Source organism: Anabrus simplex, chromosome 2, assembly GCF_040414725.1.
Source record: "Anabrus simplex isolate iqAnaSimp1 chromosome 2, ASM4041472v1, whole genome shotgun sequence".
In the NCBI taxonomy this organism is placed as follows: Eukaryota; Metazoa; Arthropoda; class Insecta; order Orthoptera; family Tettigoniidae; genus Anabrus; species Anabrus simplex.
In genome coordinates, this window is record NC_090266.1 from 689,642,660 (window position 1) to 689,665,223 (window position 22,564).

The 22,564-nt window shown below is 37.1% G+C and overlaps 1 protein-coding gene across 4 annotated transcripts in view; it reads right to left on the reverse strand.

Moving 5' to 3' along the window:
* Window positions 1–20,273: 20,273 nt before the first annotated feature.
* Vinc (vinculin) overlaps window positions 20,274–22,564 on the reverse strand; it is a 413,074-nt gene continuing 410,783 nt past the window's right edge. For all 4 annotated transcript variants that reach the window (XM_067141297.2, XM_067141296.2, XM_067141293.2 and 1 more), the window contains one exon: window positions 20,274–21,331. The gene's annotated coding sequence lies outside the window, so the exon portion shown is untranslated. The remainder of the gene's footprint in view (window positions 21,332–22,564) is intronic.

Below are 22,564 nucleotides of genomic sequence, written 5' to 3' on the forward strand. Positions count from 1 at the left end.
TTATTATTATTATTATTATTATTATTATTATTATTATTATTATTATTATTATTATTATTATTGTAGATGTTCTGGACCCAACAGCAAGATGCAAGACCGCTACTTGGCGGTAAATTACATCTGTTGCCATTGTCATTGCTGAGAATGTGACCAGCACCATTGTCGCGCGTAGTGTGGGATATTTCTGGCCATACGAATGACATACTTCCGTGCATGATTGACCTTATTATAGAGGTGAAAAACTGGACGGTCAATCTCATTCCTACCGTTTATTTCAAATGTGTTTAAATTTTTATTTATATGCCAGGAGAAGGTACTGTAATCTAAGAACGTTCTCCGAAGGGAAAGATGGCTCTTGAAAACGAACCCAGGAAAGATTAGAAATGATCGGTTTATGATCAGAATAAGTACATCGAAAATCTACAGCCTGTTTCCAGTCATTCGACAGGGTCAGGAATGGAATGAATAAAGCCCCCATCTAGCGGCGACAATAGGAATTGTGCCGGTAGCCGAAACCTGTCGCACTCCTCTGGGGCAATGATTAATGGATGACAAATGAAATGAAATTATATTGGACAGTGTTGCTGGAATGAATGATGACAGGGAAAACCGGAGTACCCGGAGAAAAACCTGTCCCACCTCCGTTTTGTCCAGCACGAATGTCACATGGAGAGACCGGGATTTGAACCACGGAACCCAGCTGTGAGAGGCTGCCGCCTGAGCAACGGAGGCTCCTTATAAATAAATTATGAACAGTAAAATCAATTGGTCTGAACTCCTTTTACACCCCACCGCCATTATGTTTATTTACCCCGCCCCCCCCCCCCAAAAAAAACTAAAAGAAGGCGTGTTTCTTTATGTTTAAAGGAGATTCCAAACACCATTGTTTACGTCTATTACCTTCAGTTTTCAGATTAAAATAATTCACTTTTTCACTTTCACACTCCTCCCCCCCCCCCCTCAAGTGAATTTTCCGGCAAAAAATACTTGTTTCTTTAATAGTAAAGGATCTTCTAAATACCAATTATCACGACTGTAACTTCTTCAGTTTTTGATTTATGTGTCCTCATGAAAGGAATTCAACTCCTTTTCACTCAAGCCTCCGAAGATGATCCACTCCCCCCCCCCCTCCCACAAAACGGGCTTTTCTTTGTCTTTAAAGGAGATCCAAATACCAATTTTCACGTCTGTAGGCCCTAGCAACTTTAGTTTTTATTAGATGTAAGTATTCTCATACAATTAAGTCAATTAATTTTTCAATCCTGCACCTCCCCCCCCGCCCAATTCATTGGATTTTCCGAGAATTCGTGCTTCATTACTTTTAAAGCAGATTCCAAATATCAAATTTCACGTCTGTAACATCTTCATTTTTGAGATAACAGTAGCCTAATTAAAAGAATTCAACACCATTTTCAGTCACTTTAATCCCCCCCCCTCCACCCAAGTGCTATATCCGAAAACTAAAAATACACGTTTCCTTATTTTTATAGAGATAAAAATACCATTTTTCACTTCTGTCACATGTTAAGTTTCTTCAGATATGCTGTATAAATTCTCATTTTAAAATTTAACCCCCTTTTTAGTTCCCCTTAAGAGGAGTTTCCAAAAACAAATCGCCTATGTTTCTTTACATTTACAGGAGATTCCAAATATCACTTTTTACGTCTGTAACATTCTACGTTTCTCAAATATTCTGTAGATACTGTCTTTCAAAAAATTCACCCAAATATGTCACTCCTGTTTAACCGCCATTAATTGGATTTTCCAAAAACAAAAAAATACGTGTTTCTTTATTTTTAAAGGAGATCCCATATACAAATTTTCAGTTCTGTAATATCTTCAGTTTCTGAGATATATGTATCCTCATTAAAGGCATTCAACCCATTATTCACCCTTTTACACCCCTCCTATTGGGATTTTCTGAAAACAAAAAAATACGTATTTCCTTATTTTTAAAGAAGATTCTAAATAAGAATTTTTACATTTGTAAGCTTTTAAAGTTTTGAGATATAGATTCACTCATTTTAAAATTTCACCCCCCTTTTCACCCCCTTAGCGACGGAATATCCAAAAATCCTCTCTTAGCGACCACCTACATCTTAGTATGAATGTATCCCCAAAATTTCATTTCATTATGTCCAGTAGTTTTGTCTCGGCGATGATGAATCAGTCAGTCAGTCAGTCAGTCAGTCAGTCAGTCAGTCAGTCAGTCAGTCAGTCAGTCAGTCAGGACAAGCTATTTTATATATATAGATAGACTAGCAAGATACCCGTGCTTCGCTACGGTATTATACTGAAATTTATAATTGAATGCTTATCGTTTTATATATAACCCGCCGATATTCGCGATCTGGCTCGTTTTCTGAGAGATTACGGCAACGTTCCTCCCATTTTTCAATCTTTATTGCAGCAGTCGATTTCGTACTTTCCGGGCTAGGTCCAGGTATTCCACCCGGTCAGTTGGGTCCCTAAATCTTAGCCATATTTTCCTATAAGCATTTTTAATGTGGATCAAATCCTTGAGGAAATTCGGCGTGGTGTCCTCTTGGGTGCCTTGGCGGTACTGAACCGGCGACCGGACTGCAATCGTAGTCATTACCCGTCAAGGACCCGTTTCCAGCACGGTCCGCACATTTTGACGACGGTTCAGAACATTATTATTATTATTATTAATATTATTATTATTGTTGTTGTTGTTGTTCTGGACCCCACAGCAAGATGCAAGGCTTCTACTTGGCGGTAAATTATATCTGCTGCCATTGTCGCAGATGACAGTATGACCAGCACCATTGTCTCCCCTAGGGAACTGCGCAGGACTTCTGGCGATACGAATGACACTTCTGTGTATTATTGACCTTATTACAGAAGTGAACAATTGCACGGTCAATCTTATACCTATCCTTTATTTCAAATGTGTTTAAATTATTATTTATATGGCAGAAGAATCTACTGTAATCTAAGAAGGTTCTCCAAAGGAAAATATGGCTCTTGAAAACGAACCCAGGAAAGATTAAAAATGAACGGTTTATGATCAGAATAAGTACACTGAAAATCCACAGGCTGTTTCCAGTCATTCAACCGGGTCAGGAATGGAATGAATAATCCCCCAGCTAGCGGTGAGGACAGGAATTGTGCCGGCTGCCGAAGCCCGTCGCATTCCTCTTGGGCAATGATTAATGAATGACAAATGAAATGATATTGGAGAGTGTTGCTGGAATGAATGATGCCGGGGAAAACCGGAGTACCCGGAGAAATACCTGTCTCACCTCCGCATTGTCCAGCACAAATCTCACATGGAGTGGCCGGGATTTGAACCACGAAACCCAGCGGTGAGAGGCCAGCGCGCTGCCGCCTGAGAGACGGAGGCTCCTTATAAGTACATTTGGAACAGTAAAATCAATTGGTCTCACCTCCGTTTTCACCCCACCGCGGTTAAGTTCATTTACCCCCACCTCCAAGAAAAAAGGAGGCGTGTTTCTTTATGTTTAAAGGAGATTCCAAATACCAATGTTCACGTGTGTTACCTTCAGTTTTGAAATAAAAGTATTCCCATAAAAATAATTCACTTTTTCACTTACTTTCACCCCCCCCCCAACCTAAATGAATTTTCCGGCAAAAAATACTTGTTTCTTTAATAGTAAAAAAATCTTCTAGATACCGATTATCTTCAGCTTTAGAGATATGTGTCCTCATGAAACGAATTCAACTCCTTTCACACCCGCCTCCAATGATGATTCCCCCCACCACCACCACCAAAAAACGCGTCGTTTTATTTTAAAAGATCTAAATACCAATTTTCACGTCTGTAACAACTTTAGTTTTTATTAGATGTATCATCATACAATTAATTCAATAAATTTTTCAATTTTTCACCACCCCCCCTGGACCCTTCCTTGGATTTTCCGAGAATACCTGTTTCTTTGCTTTAACAGGAGATTCCAAATACCAGTTTTTACGTCTGTATCATTTTACGTTTCTGAGATATACTGTAGATATAGTCTTTCTAAAAATTCACCCCAATTTGTCACTCCTGTTTAACCCCATTAATTAGATTTTCAAAAGAAAGTTTCTGTATTTTTAAAGGAGATTCCATATACTAACTGTCTGGTCTGTAATATCTTCAGTTTCTGAGATATAAGTATCCTCATGAAAGACATTCAACCCCTTATTCACACTTTTCGACCCACCTATTCGGATTTACAAAAAACAAAAAATGCGTGTTCTTTTATTTTTAAAGAAGATTCTAAATATCAATTTTTACATCTGCAAATTTTTGAAGTTTTGAGATATAGATACACTAATTTTTAAAATACGAACCCCCTTTCACCCCCCACTATTTGGATTTTCAAAAAAAAATACATGTTTATTTATAAAGGAGATCCTAAATACCGATCTTCAGGTCTGTAACATCTTCAGTTTCTGTGATATAAGGATCCTTATTAAAGGCATTCAACAATTTTTCACCCCTTTTCACCCCTCCTATTGGGATTTTCCGAAAACAAAACAATACGTGTTTCTTCATCTTGAAAGTAGATTCTAAGTACCAATTTTTACATCTGTAAAGTTTGAAAGTTTTGAGATACAGATACACTCATTTTAAAAATTCACCCCCCCCCCCGTTTCAACCCTCCAATATTTGGATTTTCCAAAAACCAAAAGTACATGTTTCTTTATTTTTAAAGGAGATCCCAAATACCTTCTTTTCAGGTCTGTAATATCTTCAGTTTCTGAGATATAAGTATCCTCATTAAAGGCATTCAACCCACTTTTCACTCCTTTTCACCCCTCCTATTGCAATTTTCCGAAAACAAAGAAGTACGTGTTTCTTTATGTTGAAAGGAGATTCTAAATACCAATTTCTACGTCTGTAAACTTTTACAGTTTCGAGATATAGATACACTCATTTTAAAAGTTCACCCCCTTTTCACCCCCCATTATTTGGATTTTCCAAAAACAATAAATTATCTGTTCCTTTAATTTTATAGGAGGTTCCAAATTTAAATTTTCACGACTATAACATCTTCAGTTTCTGTGATTTAAGTATCCTCATTAAAGGCATTCAACCCCTGTTTCACCCCTCCTATTGGGATTTTCCGAAAAAAATACATGTTTCCTTATTTTTAAAGGAGATTCCAAATACCAATTTTTACATCTGTAAACTTTTAAAGTTTTAAGATGTAGATACACTCATTTTAAAAATTCACCCCACATTTTCACCACCCCCCATTATTTGAATTTTCCAAAAACGAAAAAATTGCTGTTTCTTTATTTTTAAAGTAGATCCCAAATACCAATTTTCAGGTCTGTAATATCTTCAGGTTCTGAAATATAAGTAGCCTCATTAAAAGCATTCAACATATTTTCACCCTTTTCCACCCTTCCTATTGGGATTTTCCGAAAACAAAAAAATACGTGTTTCTTTATTTTTAAAGGAGATTCCAGATACCAATCTTTACATCTATAAACTTTAAGAGTTTTGAGATATAGATACACTCATTTAAAAATCCACCCCCTTTTCACCCCCATTAATTGGATTTTCCAAAAACAAAAAATACGTGTTTCTTTATTTTTAAAGGAGATCTTAAACACCAATTTTCAGGTCTGTAATATCTTCAGTTTCTGAGATATAAGTATTCTAATTTAAGGCATTCAACCATTTCTTCACCCCTTTTCACCCCTCCTATTGGGATTTTCCAAAAACAAAAAAAATACGCGTTTCTTTATTTTTAATGAAGATTCTAAATACCCATTTTTACATCTATAAACTTTCAAATTTTTGAGATATAGATACGCTAATTTAAAAAATTCATCCCCCTTTTCACCCTCCCATTAATTGGATTTTCCAAAAACAAAAAATACGTCTTTCTTAATTTTTAAAAGAGATCAAAAGTACCAATTTTCTGGTCTGTAGCATCTTCAGTTTCTGAGATATAAGTACCGGTATCCTGATTAAAAGCATTCAACCCCTTTTTCACCATTTATCACCCCTCCTATTGGGATTTTCTGAAAACAAAAAAATACGTGTTTCCTTATTTTTAAAGAAGATTCTAAATAAGAATTTTTACATCTGTAAACTTGTAAAGTTTTGAGATATAGAAGCAATCATTTTAAAATTTCACCCCCTTAGCGACGGAATATCCATAAATCCTCTCTTAGCGAGCACCTACATCTTAATATGAATGTATCCCCAAAATTTCATTCCTTTATGTCCAGTAGTTTTGGCTCGGCGATGATGAATCAGTCAGTCAGTCAGTCAGTCAGTCAGTCAGTCAGTCAGTCAGTAGGGACAAGTTATTTTATATATATATATAGATTTGATAACTGGTATTTGGAATTTCCTGTAAAAGTTAATAAGAATAATTATTTTCCCGGAAAATCCACTTAAGGGGATCTGAAAAGGGGGTGAATTTTTAAAATGAACATATGTGCGGTATATCTCAAAAACTAGATATGTTGCAGTCGTGAAAACTGGCATTTGGGATCTCCTTTAAAAATAAGGAAACACGTATTCTTAGGTTTTCGGAAAGAATTGAAAAAGTTGAATTATTTGTATGAGAAAATATATATACCAAGAAATCTAAAGATATTACAAACGTGAAAACTAGTACGGTATTTGGAATCTCCTTTAAAAATAAACACGAATTGTGGGGGAGAATCAACTTGGTAGGGGGGGGATAAAAACGGAGATGAATTCATTTTACGAGGATACTTACATCTCAAAAACTGAAGATATTACAGTCGTGATAACTTGTATTTGGAAGCTCTTTTAATAAACAGGTACTGTTTGTTTTTGGAAAATTCATTTAAGTGGGGAGTGTAAAAGGAAGTGCAAATTTGAATTCTTTTTCTGGAGAAACTTATATCTCAAAACTGAAGGTTACAGACGTGGAAATTGGTATGTGGAATCTCCTTTTAAAATAAAGAAACACGCAGGTTTTTTTTTTTGATGGGAGGAAACCAATTTAACGGGCGGGGGTGGAGTGAAAAAAAGGAGTTGAATTCCTTTCATGAGGATACTTATATCTCAAAAGCTGAAGATGTTACAGACATGAAAATTTGTATTTGGAATTTTGTTTCAAAGTAAAGAAACAAGTAATCTTTTGTCTTTGGAAAAGCCACTTAAGGGAGGTGAATTAATTGAAAAATTAGTTGAATTCTTTGTATGAGAATACTTCTATCTCAAATACTAAAGATGTTAAAGACGTGAACATTTTTATTTGGAGTCTTCTTTAAAAATAAAGAAACACGCATTTTTCGGAGGAGGAGGGGGGAGGGGTATTCAACTTAACGGGCTGGGGTGAAAAATGAGTTGAATTACTTTTATGAGGTTACTTATATCTCAAAAACTGAAGATGTTACAGACGTGAAAATTAGTATTTGGAATCTCCTTTAAAAATACACACGCATTTTTTGGCGGGGGGGATGGGGATCAACGTGGGTTGGGGCGGTGAAATAGGAGTTTAATTCTTTTTTTACAAGGATACATATCTCAAAACTGAAGATGTTACAGTCATGATAATTAGCATTTAAGATGCTCCTTCATAAATAAACACGCATTTTTTGGAGGGGGGAATCAACTTAACGGGCTGGGGTGAAAAATGTGTTGAATTCTTTTTATGAGGATATTTATATCTCAAAACTGAAGATGTTAGAGGCATGAACATTTGTATTTGGAATCTTCTTTCAAAGTAAAGAAAAACGTGTCCTTTTGCCTTCGGAAAATCCACTTAAGTGAGGTGTATGAATTGAAAAATTAGTTGAATTCTTTGTATGAGGATCCTTATATCTCTAAAACTAAAGATATTAAAGACATGAAAATATTTATTTGGAATCTCCTTTAAAAATAAAGAAACACGCAGTTTTTTGGTGGGGGGAATTCAACTTAACGGGCTGGGGTGAAAAATGAGTTGAATTACTTTTATGAGGATACTTATAATCTCAAAAACTGAAGATGTTACAGACGTGAAAATTAGTATTTGGAATTTCCTTTAAAAATAAAGAAACACACATTTCTTTCGGAAAATCGACGTAGGGGTATGAGTTTGAAAATAAGGAGTTAAAATATGTTTATGAGGACACTATCTTATAAACTGAACCAGACGTATAAGTTGGCATTTTGAATTTCCTTTCAAAATAAAGGAAAACGTTTTTGTTTTTGGAAAGTCCACTTAAGGGTGGAGAGTGGTGGAAAGAAGTGAAGAGAAAGTTGAATTCTTTTTATGAGGATACATTTATCTCAAAAACTGAAGATGTTACAGACATGAAAACTGGTATTTGGAATCTCCTTTATAAATAATGAAACACATATTTTTTTGTTTTCAGAAAATCCAATTAAGGGGCTGAAAAGAATTGGAAAAGTGGGTGAATTTTTAAAATGAGTACCAGTATATCAACATTATATGTCAAAAACATAACATGTTAGAGACAAGAAACTTGGTATTTGGGATGTCCTTTAAAAAATACAGGAACTTGTACTGTTTTGTTTTCGAACAAGGCACTTAACGGGGGGCGAAAAGAAGTGAAAAGTAATTTAATTATTTTTTATGAGGACTCATATCTTAAAAACTGAAAATGTTACAGACGTGAAAATTGGTATTTGGAATCCCATTTAAAAATAAAGGAACTTGTATTTTTTTTTTGAAAATACACTTAAATGGGTGTAGGGGTGGGGGAAGGACTGATCAAGGGGATGAATTCCTTTTATGGGGATACTTACGTATATCTCAAAAACTGAAGATATTACAGATGTGGTAATAGGTATTTGGAATCTCCTTTAAAAATAAAAATAAAAGTATTTATTTTTTTTGACTTGAAAGAAGACTATTTCTCACATGTACAGTTCTATGTCACATGGACGTCTTAGCCCCAGAAGGTAATACCACAAACATGGTTTACAAAGAATTTCTGGGGTAAATCAAACTTGATTTTTGGGTGAGTTTTTATACCTTAGGAATTTTCAGATAATGTCTTAGTACAATGCCGAGGAACAATTACTTTGATATTATGAAATCCACACAAGCGAAGCCGCAGGTAATTGCTAGTATATATATATTCTTCAGGAAAGTTATCATGTTGTTTCCTGTGCCAGAAGAGTGTTCAAAAATGCACCTAACGTAAGATTAAGGCACCTCATGAATCTCTATGGTGAGTCTGCTCTTACTAGTTCAGTGAAATGCATTCATATTTCCCTTGGCACAGTTATCACTTTATTCAAGAGCAATACAAGTGCCTTCAGAATAGGGTGAAATGCCCAAGAAATTCAGGACTGGAGATCAAATATCAATCATCACTCCATCTTCAAAAGACCTACAATATTTGTAAGTAGGCGATATTACACTTTCATGTGTTTCATGAAGTGTATTTACAGTAGCAAGATGCATTGAGTTTTTACTATGTAGAAAGTTCATTCTGCAAGCTGCATATTTTCAATGGCAAAAATATTGTTTAAGGTAGAACTTTCAAATGTCTTAGATTAGCTGTTAATCTGTCAAAGACAGTCAGTGGTGCACAAACAAAACAAAACTGAAAACCAGAATTCTAGGATAACCGGAATTTCAATATCGTGACGGTATATGCCATTTTACTGGTAGGACCTTGGGAGGAGTAAGTTAGCCTGGCCCCGGCCACGAGTGACATCAACAAGTTAGGGCCCTGCTTGCTCACCACACAGTAACTAGTCAGGAACGAAAAGGTGGGCAAAGCCAGCCCAGTCTGCCACCACACCATCATCTCATTACTGGCCTCCCAGTAATAGGAGAAAGGACTAGAAAATGAACAAAGTTCATTTGGAATCGAATAAGGGTTTGACCTACCTAGTTAAGGCGGGCCGGATGAGCTCAAGTGGTTCAGCAGTTCAGTTCGAATTGATGACTCTGTGTATGCGCGCGCGCGCGTGTGTGTGTGTGTGTGTGTGTGTGTGTCAGTCAGTCTCCGTGTAAGGTTCAGAGTAGGGCAGTGCAGTGCAGCAAGTGTTCTGAGACTATCGTTCTATTCTGTCCGTCGTTCAGGATTGGAATCTCTCATGTCCAGCTGCTGTGGAGTGAACCTGCGTCTCTGGTGCATCTTGAAAGAAGTCAGCATGGGAAAGTGAGCGTTGTCTGTTGTGAATATACAGATTGTGAGGCTGTGTTGTGCTTCAGCTGTGAACTAAGTGGCTGTGATAGCGTACCGGAAGTATATTTGTGGAAATGACTCAGTATAAATGACAGTAGTGGAAGAGTGTGTAATGTGATTGTGTTAGCTTATAAGTGATAGAGTTTCATGTGGTATGTTCCTGTATGTTTCCAATGATTAATGTACTATGTAGAGTTGTAGAAAATTGGTTCTACCATTGAAATAAAGTGTTTGCAGACTCATGTCCATGTAACATTTTCTTCTTCTCTGCGTGAGAAATGTAGACTAAAAGTTTGACCATTGCTTATTGTTACAAGGAGACTGGCTTTGTAAATAGCAGCAAGATTAATGGCTCACCAGCTAAATTTCAAACAGTGCATTTTTACGTGCTTTAAAGTACAGTGAGTTTTGCAAATGAATTGGCTGGCCACAGAGCAGATCTGGCTGTAGCTGGCAGAGCTCTTACTCCTGCGGAACTGAATACAATTTTGACATAAATGAAACCACAAACTTTGTAATGATTCAGGTTCTCACATTTACAGTGACAATTACAATGAAAATTAGCATGTATCATATCAAAGGAAATGTCCTCCTTTTGCATCTACACAACTCTGGCACATTTGAAAAAAAAATTTCTTTCATGTGCAACCGTGTGGCTTTCAAAATAGAATCAATTTCTCTCCTAATATTTCCCTTCCATTCTTCTAATGTTTCGAGGTTTGACCTATACTGTACACCTTATTTTTAAGTTCCCCCAAAAAATAAAAATCACATGACGTAGTGTCTAGGAACTGTACGGACCATAAACCCCAACAAATCACCCTATCTTCAAAACTTTCCTCAAAGAAATCCAATGGCTCTGCACCTGTATCCAGAATGGTGGAGTCTTGCAGGAAATGTTCACATCGACATTCAATATCGGTCTGTTGTCCAACGAATGGTGTATGTTATTCCTGTAACAGTCTGCATTAGTGGCATTTATAAAAGACATGGGCCCTATTATCTTGTATGCATTTACTGCACACCACACCCTGATTTTCTCGTCATGTAATACGGTTTCCTGCACTAAATTTGTTTTCTATACATGTTTTTATGTGTCGAAACGTGGCCATGTAAATGGAACCATATTTTATCAGAGAAGATGATTAAATTTGGATCAATTACCCCATCATTAACATTGCTCATCCAGTTACAGAAATGTACCTAACTGTAGTTATCGCGTGGTAGCAATTCGTAGACAAGAGTAATCTTGTATTGTTTCAATGTTAGGAGTTTGGTAACTTGCCACATCAAACTCCTTGAAAACTGATGTTTCCTGTGAAATTTCTCAGAGGTTTTTGAGGAAAATGTTGCAATAGTTCTTCAACTTTGCCCTCCCAAATTTTAAAAGTTGGATTTTCAGCATGATCATGTCATCATTTACAAATCCATTGTTGTAATATGTATTTATTTCATGATATTATTACTGTATAACACACAATTCAAACACCTGCAACATGTAAACACTCAAATCACTTCTAAACTCGACACAAGCTTTGGCGAGACTGAGCAACAAACAAAATTAAGCCATGGTTGCAAGGTGCACAAAATTGCCACTCTGACATGGCGTGCCGACCAACTAGTATGCGAAACTAGCTACAAAAATTTGCTGAAAGAGTTATGGGGGAATTTTATAAGCAGTTCTCTGGTGCGCAAGTGCCAATCCTTGATCAAATTTTAAAACTGTCTTTACCATTCCTCACCACCTTCTTTTCTGCTATTTTGCTTAACGTCACACCGACACAGATATGTCTTATGGCGACGATGGGATAGGAAAGGCCTAGGAATTGGAAGGAAGCGGCCGTGGCCTTAATTAAGGTACAGCCCCTGGTGTGAAAATGTGAAACCACGGAAAACCATCTTCAGGGCTGCCGACAGTGGGGCTCGAACCCACTATCTCCCAATTACTGGATACTGGCCGCACTTAAGCGACTGCAGCTATCGAGCTCGGCCCTCACCACCTTTAAGGTGTATACCATTTTCATTCTCCTGAACAACTGCTTTAAACCATTCTCATAGGGTGTTCATATTTGTATTTACCATTTTCAAAGGATCATAATTACTTTTGAAAATCTCCCTCTTATAACCATTTGGTACTGCTAAATAGGCCTTCTTTTACAAGCAGGGCCGAGTAGCTTAACGCTGGCGTTCTGAGCCCAGCTTGGCAGGTTCGATCCTGGCTCAGTCTGGTGGAATTTGAAGACGCTCAAATAAGTCAGCCTCACGTTTGTAGATTTACGGGCAAGTTAACGAACTCGTGCGGCACAAACTTCCGGCAACTTGGCATATCAAACAACCATAAAAAAGTAGTTAGTGGGACGTAAACACCATTAACATTATTATTTATTTTTACTAGTTTTACATTAGTTTCTATCACATGTATTTTTGCTGACGACTAAAACAGCTCAGGGGTCACTTATACCATATGTATTACTTCAGTTTCATTATATAACCAAGCAAGTGGTCGTGTGGTTTGGGCCACATAGCCATCAGCTTGCATTTGGGAGATAGTGGGTTCGAATCCCACTGTCAGCAGCCTGAAGATGGTTTTTTGTGGTTTCCCATTTTCACACCAGGCAAATGCTGGGGCTGTACCTTAATTAAGGTCATACAAGTAGATGCTTCCTTCCTGTTCCTAGCCCTTTCCTATTCCATAAAACCCGTGTGTTTCAGTGCAATGTAAAGCAAATTTAAAAAAAAAAAAAAGTACCTCTATATACATACAATCTCCTGTATTTACAGGCTGCCGCTAAGTACAAGGTAAAACATTCCAAATTTTCTGTACAGTTCTATTATTGAAGAAAACTCTAAATTATAAAGGAACAGTATAATTAGTGCAGCATTTCAGAGCTGTGGCTGTAAAGGTGGTGTCTCAGGATCTTGATGAAGCCTTGGAGGACAAGAGTCAAAATTTCAGGGATGAGTTTCATTGGAAGTTGGAAGCACTTCCACGTGGCGACAAAGTGATGAGGTACGGTACCGTGAGCACTGACCATTATCCCTATTATTACAATTTCCTGAAAGTGGTATTTAGATTTGTAGTAAGGGATAGTGGGTTTGTAATTTTTAATCTTTTCTAGATTAACCTCCTCTGGCTGATCACTATGGTGCTTGAACCTGACAGTCGGATCTACGATGAATCATTGAGAACTCTTGTCTTTAATAATAATGTTATTTGCTTTACGTCCCACTAACTACTTTTACGGCCTTCAAAGACGCCGAGGTGCCGGAATTTAGTCCCGCAGGAGTTTTTTTACGTGCCAGTAAATCTACCGACATGGGGCTGTCGTATTTGAGCACCTTCAAATACCACCGGACTGAGCCAGGATCGAACCTGCCAAGTTGGGGTTAGAAGGCCAGCGCCTTAACCGTCTGAGCCACTCAGCCCGGCACTCTTGTCTTTAAAGGCTATGACGTCAATTCTCTGTTCTTGGGCAATGAAGGATCTGATCTGGTGGTGCCGTGTGTTTCTTAGGAGCTCCCCAAGTGTGCAGAATCCCAGGACATGACCAAGAGTTTCTTTCTCTCTGTGGCAATGCTGACAGAGGTTGTTGTCAAGGGATCTGCCTGGCACCGAGCACACCACAGAAGCATTAGCAGTCATCTTTATTATAGCCTCTCTCCACTCGTTACAAGACAGTCTGGTATGATCTTGCGCAAGAGTTTGCTAGTATGTACTCTTTGTAAAGTTGTACTCCGAATCCTTTTTGCGGTAGTGAATACCAGGAGGTGAATTCACGTTCTCGTAGCTCTAGATGGATCTTCTTAGCATCGTACAGGCCGTTCTTGGCAGTTATTTTCCAAGTATCAGCATTTGTTAATTTTAGACATTCTATACATTCCCGACTCTCTGTGTGAGAATCCCTCGAAGCAACGCTGAGTGGATTTTTAGTCTTAAGCAAGATGTTGCAGAGATTAATTTATCGTAGGTAGACTTCTCACGAGAGAGTCCTTTGTATTCCTTCTTGGTGTACAGCATGCCATCTGGAGTATCCATCAGCAACTGCAATATCTCCTTTGTTGCATTTTAAATCATTTTATCGCTATTGGATAAAAATTTCTGTGCGATTTTTTAAAAACTGCATGTCAGGAAAGGATATATCAGGGTGGGATAGATTGAAGATTACAGTACTATGAGCTTTTGGTCTTCCTTAAGCAGTGGCGACGGTGTTAGAAATTGGAGCTTATTGTGAAGATCTTTCATTACAGCAGTCTCGTCGAACACTAGAGTATCCCTGAAGGTAGTTCTCAGGTAACGAATTTGTTCGCTTTCTCCAATTAAGTCAATCCTACAGTTTTCCTCTACGTATAGCGACCCTTGCTTCAACTCTCCTCAGATTACACATATCCCTGTACACTTCTGAGGATTGATATCAAGTCCATTTCTTTGAACCTCCTGCAGGCTAGCCAAGTGATATCTAAAGCGGCTTCTCTGTTCTTCCCGACGATGTTGTCAGCAAAGCCCATTACGGTTATAGGTGGTAGTTCGGGTGACAGAGATACCCTGTAATGCCGCGGGAGACTGTCTTCGCTCAGCTCATCTAAGATATCGTCACTTCACCGATAAAAGGTTGTAATCCACAAAGCTCTTCCTATCGATTATTCTCCTTAAGACTGGTCACGCCTCCCAGCCACATATGGTTATGCAGTCCATCAGAACAAATTTTGTTGTGTTCATTTTCCTATGCCCATGTGTAAAGGAAAATTAACCTTACTGTACCATACTATACGAATGTATGCTTGCATTACGTATTTACCACTCCTATTGTATAATGCATGTTAGGTTCATTTTCGGTTACTCGTCGGCATAGGAAAACAAACACAACGGACATTGTTCTGATGGGCTGCATGTCCATGTGTGGCTGGGAGGCGTGACCAGTCTTATGGAGAATAATTGATAGGAAGAGCTTTGTGGATTACAACCTTTTACCGGTGAAGCGACGATATGATCTATGGCTGGTGATAATGGAGATCCCTGAATCATGCTTCTGTTTATGAGTATAGGTTTTGTTCTACCCTTCTGCATTTCGATTTGAGTGGAGTTCCCAGTCTGAAGGTTGGAAATTATGTCCCCAGGTTTTGAAGGTATTCCTTCGGACTGTAAAGTTTTTAGGAGGTGGCTGTGACCGACGTTGTCAAATGCCTTTTGAATGTCCAAAAAAATTACCATGATGACTTCCTTCCTCTGTTTAGCAGATTTTAATAATGAACCGAGAATGGAAGTATTTATAACGGTACCTAGAGTTGAACAGAATCCTTGCTGGTGTTCGTTATAGTGGATGTACTCGCGTAGGTGACTGCAGAATACTCTTTCTATTACTCTCCTATTGACTGAACAGATAGTGATGGGTCACCAGTTCGACACAGCCTTCGGATCACCTTTCCTGTATAACAAAATTGTACGTGCATTCCGCAGACATTCAGGAATTCCACCAGTTTGTAGCATTATCATTGCTATCTTTGCAATAAAAGCCTGTAGTTGCAAGTAATCAATATCATTATGAGTTTTATTGAAATTCAATGTACTTCTTAAAATTACAAATTATTTATTATATAATCCACCTATTCAATACAATAAAATCCTTGTGATTAGGATTCAAAATTTGGTATATTTGTTTCTAATGGGACATGCAACATTCAAGGGGAACTTGAACACACATTCGGCAATCCTGTAGCAGACTATAGACTACATCCATCATTTAAGTTTGAACGTCCCCTTTTGACTAGCTCATTTTCATAAGATTCCAGCTATTTAAACTAAGCAGCGTTAATCTGTTCTTTTAATTCCACAGCATCAATTATAGAACTAAGACGGGAGTCTAACATTGGTTTCGACAAATAATTCTCGTCATTGGCGACACAGAAATATCTTAATGACAGACTGTTACTATAAAACATTAATACATGTTTTTAACCAGATTTTCACAACAGTTATAATTAAATGGCATTATGTTCACAACAACCATTCTCTGAAAGACGTTAAAATGGAATGAGTTTCCTAAAAGGTTTAGACATAGTAATTTTTTTTGCTAGTGGCTTTACGTCGCACCGACGCAGATAGGTCTTATGGCGATGATGGGAGAGGAAAGGCCTAGGAGATGGAAAGAAGCGGCTGTGGCCTTAATTAAGGTACAACCCCAGCATTTTCCTTGTGTGAAAATGGGAAACCACAGAAAAGCATCTTCAGGGCTGCCGACAGTGGGATTCGAACCCACTATCTCCCGGATGCAAGCTCACACCCGTGCACCTCTAACCGCACGGCCAACTTGCCCGGTAGTAATTTATTAGATTAGCTATTGATGGTTTATATCTTTAAATTCACCACAACTGTTTGTAATTTTATTATATTTATTTGTAAGTGGTTTTTAAGATTTAAACGATGTGATAGTCTCATATACAGTAAGAACAATATCAGGATCCTGATCTAACTTAGAGGTGATACGCTGGCTGATGATGCCTGAAATATAGGCAAAACATGTCCCATTAGAAACAAATATAACAAAGTTTGAATCCTAATCACAAGGGTTTTATTGTATTGAATAGGTGGATGGTATAATAAATAATTTGTAATTGTAAGAAGAGCCTGTCTTCATCTTTAAGGGCTCTCATCAAAACGCGATCTGGGCCCGGTGCAGTATCTACTGCAATATAATGGACAGCACCAGCAATTTCCTTCTTTGACACGATGGGCACGAATGTTTCATTAATTTCCACACGCCCTGCTTCAGTGATTTTAGAAGTGCAAGATTCCCTTTCGTGTAAATTTTCATGGGAAAATGTATCGGAAAAGAAACTATGGATGTTTCCAAGATCAATTTTACATACCTCGGACTTTTTCCAACATCCGCCTCACTGCCTCCATCTCTGATTGTAGAACTGGTATTGAGTCATTTCATAGTTATATTTGTTTTGCCTTTTTTTCACGGGCACGTTTATCTGCACGCTGTGGATTTGATGAGTGACTATAGTGTTTTCCACTAAGAGCTAGACGGCATTTCTTTCTAGCCTCATAAAATTTGCTTGCTGGGAGTTTGGGACCAGGTAGGAGGTTAAACGTGCAGAGGAATGATGCAAAATCTTGAACCAATTTATTCTAGTCATGATCGTCGTTGAATTGTTCAAATTTTTATTTCCAAACGCGAATTTCTTGTTTGTACTTTAGAGATGAATTATCTGATACACCCCCGTCGTCGCTAGGATTGATATCTTCGCTAGTGACTGAAATGGATATATCTGTTTGAGATATGTTAACTGTGTGATTTTGAAGCAAACTTTTGCGATGTCGGTCACGATGAGAGCAACTAATATGAATACATACACCCCTCTCACCGCGAAAATACTAACTACAGTATTGACATTTGACTTCTCGAGGTTCTTGTGAATTGTTTTTGTTTTCATATAAATTTGCATTCCCGATTGTCTGGGTATCAACGCGTTCGTTAGGTGTTAATATCGAACGTTGTTTGGTTGCATAGGACACAATGTGCGTGCTTGATGTCACGCTGTGGTCGGGATGTGCGCACCTTAAGTGTACAGAAATTCCTTTCCTCATTTCGCCTCATATGTATTATTTATGACCCCGCATTCATCGAGTTCTTGTAAATGGGGCGATGATAAAGATGAGTCGACATCTTCCACGCCTACATTTGGGTCAGATGTAGAATTCAAGGGATTCACGATATTCTTCTGGATGGGCTTTGATAATATGAATTTCAAGTTCTTTGTACTGCTTACCACAATACTGACAAGGAATTTTCTGGGCTTTACAACTGTCAGAATTAAGATCAGTCATATTGACGGTCATATGTAAAGGATGAAATTAAATATCTCAGAACTAATGATGCATCAGCAAGCATTTGTGAGTAATGAGAGGTTATGCGCAATGAAGCAGATCATGTTGCAAAATAAAATGTCACTAAGGGATGGCTGAATGGTTTCCATACTCGAACATACTACTTTTAAATCCATGCCACTCCACAGATCGTTCGATAACAAATACTAGTTAACACACTTCCTATACTTTAGGTCGACACTCGATATTTAGTTCATCACTTTCATTAATTATGAGTAGATGTTATGAAATTCTTGAATTAGATTAAAGGAATTAAAGGAGCAGATGGTTTACAATGGTAAACCATAGCATATCATAAGTTGCATCAATCAATTGATCAATTCGACATATAATTCTAAATTTTAAAAATACATCACTCTGAAATTTGCGTTGTTGTAATGGTGGTTACACTGCATTTTAAAAATAATTTCACTATACTGAGTGATACAAGCTGCATATGCGACATTATTGAATGTAGGAGGCACTACATTTTTCACACCGTGTATTAGAGCATACTATGTAGTACAGTATTCGTATAAATAGAATTAATCAGCTGCATCAGCTACGAAACATACTCCAATTCCAGAAAAATATTTCCACATCCATAACATCACTTCTCAGCTATGATTCAACTCTTATTACAATATCTGGAACATATATGAGGGTTAGGGCATATCTCATGGCAACAATTTTTTTCTCGCATTTGCACAGTGCTACTGTATAAGGGTCATATGTTGCAGAAAGCATGACACTCATAGTACATGGGGCATAGCATGAGACAGCGGTGCATTGGACAGGTACCATGCAGAGTGTGATGGGACTGCAGTAGTGAGTCAGGCTCCATGCAGAATAAATGTGACGAGGCAAGAACAGCGTGCGTATATCAAACTGACTGTTCGCCAGTGTGGCAACACCAAATAATATCATACAAGAGCTTGTGGAAGCTGTGGGGAATAACGACCTTCCCTTTCGGTAAGCACATGAAACAAGCAGCAACGTGCAATGATCCGGAAAACCTGCTAGTGTCCAGACTGATGTGTCACATGCATTAACCAGTGCATGGACATGGGCAGAAGATGAATGAGCTTAAAAAAAAAGTCATCCTTCTCCATGAAAATGCCAGACCACATGCAGAAGAAGCTGTACGGAGGCAACCTCAAACACTGGGGATGGGTAAAACACCCGCCACACTCACTGAACCTGTCTCCATGCAATTTTGACACCATTCCCAAAGTGAAAGAACCATTGAGTCGGAGCCAGTTTGGGACGCAAGAGGGCATTGCCAATGCTGTGAAACATGAGACTGCAAAATTCTCACATGGTAAGGTGACTGGTATCCAATTTCTCCTGCATTGTTAGCAACGTGTTGTGGACAATCTAGGGGATTATACTGAGGGTTATTTTTAGGTTATTGTACTCTCTGAGAATAAATGCTATGTAGCACAAGTGTTTCGTGGCCAACAGTTTCCTGCTTTATATCATACACCTGACAAACCTACCCTGCAATATTCATACATTCCACACCACACCACTTGGATCTGTATATTTTCATTTGCCCAGTAGACCCCACATTCATGTGAGAAAAAAAAAAAAGTTTTCATGAATTATGCCCCGACCCTTCTATATGTATTAAATTACTTAATTCCATTCCTTTCCTTACAATACTTCTACAGCTTAACAATTAACAACTTTATGCCATCCTTACTTGACTTTCAGTTTCCTGTACTCTCGTCACTGCTCCCTAGTATACCCCATTTCCCTGAATGTACCTCTCTATAAATCTTCTATTTGCTTATTTAACTTGAAATAGTTAATGGCTTTTACTACAGGCACACATTCAATGAATGTCAGCTAGAGTGCTCTTGATTACTGTCACCTGCTATATGGGGAAGACGATTTGATAATCTATTACTCAAGAACATTTGGACATTTACAAAAATAAACTTAAATAAATTATACTTGACAGACAGTTTATAAACTGACACATTTCCAGACTCGCATTTAACATTCCAAGAAAATAAAATGTCTAGTACATAATTCATTTCTAAGAGAAAATGACAAGAGTTATGCAAGTAAATCCAATTATGAATACATGCCTTACATCTTTAAATGTACTTTAAATTGAAGTCTACGGAATATTTGTTACAACTTACCTCATAAAATGTAAGTACAACATGACAATGGTTGGGGCTACAATAAAGGGTTTCAGAATACTGATGTGACCTGGCATGGATTTGGTGGTGAAATAATAAAATAGCTGACTCAAGGATTTTAAAAAACAGAAAACAAATATTATGTAAAAAGAATATACTTTGTTACAATGTTTACAAACTCAATACACATACACAATCATTTCAACATAAATTAAGGACATGTTTCTCACAGCAAAAGTATAGCAAAATAAACTGGCTAGCAGGGATCATTTGATTCTGGTCCGTGTGAAGATATTCCATCCATGGAGATATCACCTCCATATTTAACAATCTTATTAATGTACTATTTATGTATAATTTACCTATAATGTCACAAGCATATTTCAGCTTTACATAATGAAACAATTTAGAACGTCAACAAAGGTAAAACACTGCATTCTGCATATAAATTACACATGAATGATTAATAAGTATTACTTTAGAGTTAAGGCTAACAAGTCTCAATATGAGGTATTATTACAATATGGCTCTAAGAGTCTACTCTCTCACTCTCAGTACCACTATAGATCTATGTTATCAATATTATTATAAAAATGTATTAAGAAAATACCTTTTATCAAATCATTTTTATATTGCTTACTAAAGGAAGGAGTGAAAATGTAATCTAGATTTTCTTTACATAGTTTTCTTTTCAATTTACTAAACAAAGCCACACTTCTTATGTAATAAAAATACAGTATTACTTAGGAAACATAACTTAGCTCACAACTTTAGTGTTACTGTTACTGTTTCAGGAAGAAATGTATTCATTAATGAAATCTTTAATGTTCAATTACTGGCAGTTACTGAAATAAAGCACATCTAGTCAACTACACTTTTCTTTGCTTTCTGTTATGGAAGATAACAGAACTGATAACAAAGAGAGCTATAATTCTGATCTCCAACAAAACATAATCCATAGCTCATTCACTATATAACAACATTCTATGTTGTGTTTCTGAGTTTCACAACCATAAAATAAAGCATATTTTCACAATGACAAATAAAAACTGGTTTACATATAAATAAATCACTTATGTTTATAAATTCTGCTCTATGTACGTATGATGTAGGCATCTTCATTTCAATTAAAATAACTATGGTATGCAGCAGATGAAGATTGTGAAGACTGGAAACACATCAACTAACAAAGACCCTGCAAGAAGGAAGCTAGAATTAGTAACACTTTAATAGCATACAGAATGCTTAGGGTTGCTGGAAGCAGTGATGATAAGAGTACAAGAAAAAAGTAATTGGGCTGAATTACAGTTACCTGTGAAATATTTGACTCAAGTACAATTACAAATGACAGTACTTTTTAAACTATTAATCAGTAAAATTACTTTAAAACACTAGTCTTAAGGAAATCACCAACTTTTTTTTTTTTTTTGAATGGAGATGGAATAATGCGAAAGTTTTCAAGGAAAATATATTACTTCATCTTCTGTGTGTGTTTTTACCACAGAGACATTAAGTGGCTATCATCACTAGATGATGATAACTTGGAAGTTGCAAGGTGTCTTTCCTATTATTTTTATTTTAGTTAAGTTAATGAATTTTAGTGTTCCAAATAATTTGTAATTTATTTTACAAATAAAATAATCGGTATTTTTATTACTAAGCTTCGACCTCATTGGTGAAAAGTAAACATTTGCATTTACTAAAAAGATGCCCTACAGGGGCACTTGAAGGAATACCTGTGTTCAATTTTAAGAACATCATTGGAGTAAGAATGATGTCTTTGGAAGTGCTGGAAAGATAAGAATGTAACTCATCCAGCACTAGTAAAGCTCCTGGTTCTATTGAAGTACAGCTGAAAAAGTTATTTTCATTTTTCCACATTCATTATCTGCTTTTGTGCGATGTATATCAGTTACTAGAAAGATTACTGGAATGTAATGATTACAATTTATTTCTAGAAATAAATTATAAGTGAAGATTACTTTTTATAAGAAGTAACAATTAAAAGCAAAAATTACTAAGAATGTAATCTTTGCAAGTAATCTGATAATTTTTACTCAATTACTTCCCACCTCTGGTTGGGAGTATCATTATCTCAAATTACATTTAAAGAACCCAGTTTCAAAATTTTAGTGTAGCTGCTTTATTCAGGGACTAGGAACACTGTGGTCATCATTCTAATATACTAAGCTCACTCTGTGGATCAGTGATAGAGAGTCAACTGCCAGATCCCAAGATCACAGGTTCAAAAGCAGCAGATTTTTTTTTTTTGCTAGTAGCTTTACGTCACACCGACACAGATAGGTCCTATGGCGATGATGGGACAGGGAAGGGCTGGGAGTGGGAAGGAAGCGGCCGTGGCCTTAATTAAGGTACAGTCCCAGCATTTGCCTGGTGTGAAAATGGGAAACCACAGAAAACCATCTTC